This window comes from Triticum aestivum, chromosome 2A (genome assembly GCF_018294505.1).
Source record: "Triticum aestivum cultivar Chinese Spring chromosome 2A, IWGSC CS RefSeq v2.1, whole genome shotgun sequence".
Taxonomy (NCBI): Eukaryota; Viridiplantae; Streptophyta; class Magnoliopsida; order Poales; family Poaceae; genus Triticum; species Triticum aestivum.
In genome coordinates this window covers 449,590,333-449,597,435 of record NC_057797.1, presented here as the reverse complement: position 1 = coordinate 449,597,435, position 7,103 = coordinate 449,590,333, and positions in this window count along the sequence as shown.

Genomic DNA, 7,103 nt, shown 5'->3' with positions numbered 1-7,103 from the left:
CTGCCGGAACCCGAAATCCGACAACCACGGCCCGTCGAGGTCGAGGCGCTCCCCGGCAACGCGATGGACGACGCTATGATGCGCGTCATCACCAGGGTTGAGCAGACCTTTGGCGCATGGCGCTCGAGCTCCGCGGATCAAGATAGGCATGTCAGCGCCGACAGGCTGCAGCTCGTCGCACAACATGATCGATGGCGCACCGCAGAGCAAGCTAGGCACGTCGCGCCGATAGGCTGTGGCTCGCTGCACGGCGAGACCGTTGGAGCGCCGCACAGCAAGAGGCGTGGCGCGCCGCACAGCAAGAGCGGATCCATCGGCGCTTGCCTCATGTCGACACGGCGTCGCAGCTGGGTACATGTCCCGTCAGTACCCCCATTCCTCACCAGGAGTGGGCAGAGGCCCTCAGCGTCGTACTTGCACCAGATGTTGGCCACGTCGTACTTGCACCGGATGCCCACCGTGCTGTTCGCATGGGTGTCGCCGTTCGCCTTGTCCACGGCCCGCCGGATGCCAACGCGCTGGTCCGTAGGCTCGACCGCCTCCTTGGCCCAGGTATCCACCTGGGCGTAGTAGAGGAACATGGCCGTCGCATACTCGAGCTGGTGATCTCCGATGAAATAGCCAACTTGGAGCTCGAGATCACGCTCCAGATGTACCGCGAGTGTGTCGACCACTTGGACGAATGCCTGCACTAGTTCAGGCAGAGCCAAGAGCTACCCTAGGCAAGGGCTGCTGGTCATGGTCTCATGGACGCGTTTTATTTTGAGAACTTGTTTCGACGTGGATATCTTTCTATTCACAACAATCACAGTATTGCTCTGTTTATTGCTCGGTTTCAATGTGTGTACTATGTTTTCCATTCTTATATGTTCTGTTTCAATGTGTGTGTGTATACGCTTTCCATTCTATATATATGGATGATAACAACTAGATTCAAATTAGTATACAAAAACAGATAAAAAATGGAATTCATAATATATATATATATATATATAATATCATCACATATACGTGATGATACTTAACTACTAGGTACAATGCATAAAATTGAAAATGAACAATACTAAAACTAATAATCCCTCCTCGGGCCAGTATTCCGGCAGCCCCTCGCCAGCAGCTACCTGGTGCGCGGTGTCTTTCCAGTGCGGAGGCAGTACTCCAACTCCTCCACCTCGCAGCGCTTGACGTACCGATCTGCCTCTTGCTGGCAGACGCGCGCGATCGATCTTGCCATTTCGTTGGGTGCCCACCGGAGCTCCTTGTCGGTGGCACGCTGGAGCTTATCGACCTACCTCCACGCGGCGACGAGGCGCCCAATGCCTATGACCTTTCTCACGAAGTACCCGTCTTCGTACACCTCCTCAGCACAATGACGCACCCGCCCCCAAAGCTTCGCCGCCTCCTTTTTCCAGGCGGCATCATGGGCTTCACAGGCCGCCTGGTACCTGGCTTCCTCCTCCACCATCTCCTTCTTGAATGCCACTTGCCTGGCTTTCTCAGCCGCCGGCAGTGACTTACACAGACAAAGATTGTACTGGCCCCAAAACCAATCCAAAGTTGGGGGGTCCGCGCAACCTCGTTAGGCGGCGCGTAGGGGTCCTCGTCGCTGCTAATCGAGTGAGCGTCCTCGGGGGGGTGGTGACTCCTCGTCGGCGTGTGGGAAGACCGGCGGCGCCATGGCAGAGATTTGAGAGAGAGAGAGGGGGGGGAGCGAGGGGAGGATGTAGATGAGAATGCAGGCGGGACGACGTGAGCAAGGTAGTATTTATTGGCGGTCGGAATCTAGATCGATGGGGATAGTACATGATACGTCTCCAACGTATCTATAATTCTTGATTGCTCCATGCTATATTATCTACTGTTTTGGACATTATTAGGCTTTATTATCCACTTTTATATTATTTTTGGGACTAACCTATTAACCGGAGGCCCAGCCCAGAATCGTTGTTTTTTGCCTGTTTCAGGGTTTCGAAGAAAAGGAATATCAAACGGAGTCCAAATGGAATGAAACCTTCGGGAACGTGATTTTCTCATCGAATACAACTCAGGAGACTTGGACCCTACGTCAAGACACGTAACAGGAGGCCGTGAGGTAGGGGGCGCGCCTACCCCCCAGGCGCGCCCTCCACCCTCGTGGGCCCCTTGTTGCTCCACCGACGTACTTCTTCCTCCTATATATACCCACATACCCCCAAACGATCAGATACGGAGCCAAAACCCTAATTCCACCACCGTAACTTTCTATATCCACGAGATCCCATCTTGGGGCCTCTTCCGGAGCTCCGTCGGAGGGGGCATCGATCACAGAGGGCTTATACATCAACACCATAGTCCTTCCGATGAAGTGTGAGTAGTTTACTTCCGACCTACGGGTCCATAGTTAGTAGCTAGATGGCTTCCTCTCTCTTTTTGGATCTCAATACAATGTTCTCCCCCTCTCTTGTGGAGATCTATTCGATGTAATCTTCTTTTTGCGGTGTGTTTGTTGAGACCGATGAAATGTGGGTTTATGATCAAGTCTATCTATGAATAATATTTGAATCTTCTCTGAATTCTTTTATGTATGATTGGTTATCTTTGCAAGTCTCTTCGAATTATCATTTTGGTTTGGCCTATTAGATTGATCTTTCTTGCAATGGGAGAAGTGCTTAGCTTTGGGTTCAATCTTGCGGTGTCCTTTCCCGGTGACAGTAAGGGCGGCAAGGCACGTATTGTATTATTGCCATCGAGGATAACAAGATGGGGTTTTCTTCATATTGCATGAGTCTATCCCTCTACATCATGTCATCTTGCTTAAGGCATTACTCTGTTTTTAACTTAATACTCTAGATGCATGCTGGATAGCGGTCGATGAGTGGAGTAATAGTAGTAGATGTAGGCAGGAGTCGGTCTACTTGTCTCGGATGTGATGCCTATATACATGATCATACCTAGATATTCTCATAACTATGCTCAATTCTGTCAATTGCTCAACAGTAATTTGTTCACCCATCGTAGAATACTTATGCTCTTGAGAGAAGCCACTAGTGAACCTATGGCCGCCGGGTCTATCTTTATCATATCAATCTCCTACTACCTAGTTATTTACTTTGCTATTTACTTTGCCTTATTTTTCTTTGCATCTTTATCATAAAAATACCAAAAATATTATCTTATTATATCTATCAGATCTCACTCTCGTAAGTGGCCCTATAGGGATTGACAACCCCTATTTGCGTTGGTTGCGAGGATTTATTTGTTTTGTCCAGGTGCGAGGGACTCGCGCGTAGCCTCCTACTGGATTGATACCTTGGTTCTCAAAAACTGAGGGAAATACTTACGCTACATTGCTGCATCATCCCTTCCTCTTCGGGGAAAACCAACGCAGTGCTAAAAGAGGTAGCAGTACACATGCCGGTCGCCGGAATTTACGAGTACTGTAGTTTGAATTACACACAATTCCCAAAGTAAATCCATGTGTGAACATAATAGCCAAAATCCGTGCGTGAACATAATACCTAACGGTTTCCAATGCAGAACCGTGTCTAATTAATGATCCCCGTCATTCACCTACCAAACTTCGAGCCGCGAGATAGACTACCAATCCTATGGGGGCCGGTTATCTTGCCAGATCTTTACATTTTCTCTTTTGAACACCAGATATTTACATCATCTGATGATTTTTTTAACTTGCACACAAGTACACAAAAATATGTTTTTTCAAACTGTTTGGATTACGATCATTAAATGGTTAGAAAATAACTTAAATCTCTTTAAAAGGTCAAATGACCCCTGAAATTACCAATTTTTCACATGTTAGTTGTATTAGTGCACGTTAAACGTAGGAAAAAATTTGAAGGCCGTAACAGGAAACCATCTCTCGTTCGTCACCAAACATGCATTGTTCCCTCTCGGAACCACAAACCTTCTAGCGAGTTGCTCCGGTTTGTGAGGGGTGCATGTCCAAACGTTCGTCAAACATGCCAATTTCTTTACCACATCATCTTGGTGGCATGACATTATATCAACCAAGGTTTCATGTGTTTCTCATCATTTTTCTATTTTTTAAATTAAAATGCCATGTCACTCCATGCATACGTATGCATGTGTCCATGTCGTGAGACCAATATAAATGAAAATTTCTTCTAATTTACTGCACATGGAATTAACTCTCACACAAGTACACATATGATTTTCCAAAATGTTTTGGTTAGGCGTTGCATGTAGATGTAGCTCAAATTTGAATTACAGTCATTAAATGGTTAGAAAATCACTTAAATGTATTTAAAGGTCAAATGGCCCCTAGAATTTTCCAAAATTTCACATTACAGTTGTAGTAGTGCACGTTAGACGTAGAAAATTTGAAGGACGTAAGAGGAAGCTATCTCCCGTTCGTCATCAAACATGCATTGTTCCCTCTCGGGACCACGAACCTTCTAGCGAGTTGCTCTAGTTTGTGAGGGGTGTGTGTCCAAACTTTCGTCAAACATGCCAATTTCTTTACCACATCATCTTGGTGGCATGACATTACATCAACCAAGATTTCATGTGTTTCTATTTTTTTTTGAATTAAAATGCCATGCCACTCCATGCATACGTATTCATGCATATGTGTCCATGTCGTGATACAAATATGTTTGAAAAATCCTTCTAGTTTACTGCACATGGAATTAACTCGCACACAAGTACATAAATATGATTCTTCAAACCGTTTCGGTTACGTGTTGCATGTAGATGTAGTTCAAATTTAAACTACGGTCATTAAATGGCTAGAAAATCACTTGAATGTCTTTAAAAGGTCAAATGACCCCTAGAATTTTCAAAAAATTCACATTACAGTTGTAGTAGTGCACGTTAGACGTAGAAAAAAATTGAAGGCCGTAAGAGGAAGCTATCTCCCATTTGTCATCAAACATGCATTGTTCCCTCTCGGAACCACGAGCCTTCTAGCGAGTTTCTCCGGTTTGTGAGGGGGGTGTGTCCAAACTTTGGTCAAACATGCCAATTTTTTTACCACATCATCTTGGTGGCATGACATTACATCAACCAAGGTTTCATGTGTTTGTGATTTTTTTAATTTTTTGGAATTAAAATGCCATGTCACTCCATGCTTAATTGTGTCATAGACATTAGACCAATATGTTTGAAAATTCCTTCCAATTTACTGCACATGGAATTAAATCACACACAAGTACACGAAATATGAGTTATGGTTAGCTATTGCATGTACATGTAGTTCAAATTTCAATTACGGTCATTAAATGGCTAGCAAATCACTTAAATGTCTTAGAAGGTCAAATGACCCTTAAAATTTTCCAAAATTTGACATGACAGTTGTATTAGTACTACAAAATTTCTCGTTCATTTAAAACACCATCCGTTGGCACTTTATTTCAAATTCGTCTTTCACAGCTAATAAAAAATATCTACAATATCACACACAGTTGTTTTCTAGGAACCGTTTACGATGAAAATATCTGGGTCTATTTAAGTCTCCTTCCTTAAGCTTCGCCGGCTCGTCTGCTCTAGTGTCGGCAACCCCCGAATCCATGAATCTCGATCCCCATTCCCGCACCCCCCTTCTTGCAAAGATGACGTCGTGGAAACGCTTTGTAAAGGCCCGTACGATGGCCGCGTCCCCCCCCCCCCGAGCGCCGCCGCCCGAGAGTGCCGCCGCATCCACATTGAGCGTGGCCGCTTCTGCCGAGAGGGCGTCTGCGGCAGCCGACAGGGCAGGTGCAGTAGCCGAGACGGCTGCTGCTGCTACAACAACGGTTGCAAACACCGAGAGTGCTCGAGCTGCCGTCCGTGCCGCTGATGTCGCCCTAGCCCGGGTCGAGGCCATCCACTCCAAGATCGAGGATGCACACGCCAAAACATTCCAGGCCACCTCGGACTCCAGCATGCAACCCAAGTCTGAAAAGGCGACGGTGGCCATGGAGCACCTACTTCCTCATGAGGTCGCCGAGCGGGAGCTGGAGATGCAGGAGGCGGCGGAGATCGAGGAGCGCCAGGAGGAGGAGTTACGCATGGCCAAGGTCGAGGTAGAGAAGAGTCTGTCCTTCAAGGAATCGGCGGTGGAGTACCAACGCGAGCTCTAGCGCAGCCACTACTACGAGTACTACAACCTTGAGGGCAGCGTCGAGGACAAGGACGAGGACGAGGACGCGGTCGACTTCAGTAGGGGGGACGCGGAGTCCACCAACGGCGGCATGTCGCCATGACAAGTCATCGACGTCTCATCTCACACTGGTGATGCATAGGTCGGCGCGGTGGCAAATTTGTAATTATGCGTACTTAGGCTTTCTTTTTAATGTTGGTCTTTTATTAGAGCAATGTTTAGGTCAACTGGCTCTGTGTAATTACTGAAATTGCTCAATTCAGTAAGTGTGGTATGTCTGCTGTACGCTCTTCCGTTGTTACAAATCATTTGTTAGATGTGATTTAGACACTGTCACGGTCCCAACCCATTCATACCACACCTTCAACCAAATGCATCCTAAGACAGTGTCACAGTTTGTACCTAGTATCTTAAATTGTTGCCATCTCATCAGCGGTGCCGTTAGAAAATTATTTGGCACCACTTCAGCAGTTTGTGCAGCCAACTTTGGTCCACACATCCGAGCAGCCAAGCAGTAAAATACTAAAACTTTATGGCACAAAGGAACTGGGTATCGGAGCAACTACGTGCTCCGGAGTCCGGGTCCCTGATTTTTTTTCCGCTGCATCGGCTCGCCAGTTCAGGGCATCGGTGCGAGATGTAGCAACAATTGTCTTTACACCAGTTTTGGCATACATAGTGGACGGCCTTAGTGCTATTAGTTCTATGTAACTAAATTTGTGCATGTACACTATCGGATTTCGGGTTCCGGCAAAACCCTTGAGGTTCGAACACTGGGGTGCACACAAAGATCTCTCCCCCTCTCTAGCTCGCACACTCTACGATCTCACGGCCTAGCTCGACGAACCCAAAGAACATGAGACACAAGATTTATCCTGGTTCAAGCCACCATTGTGGTGTAATACCCTACTCTAGTGTGGTGTGGTGGATTGCCTCTTGGGCTAAGGATGAACAATTACAAAGGAAGAACAACCTTGTGAGGAGAGGTGTTCTTGTGCTTGGT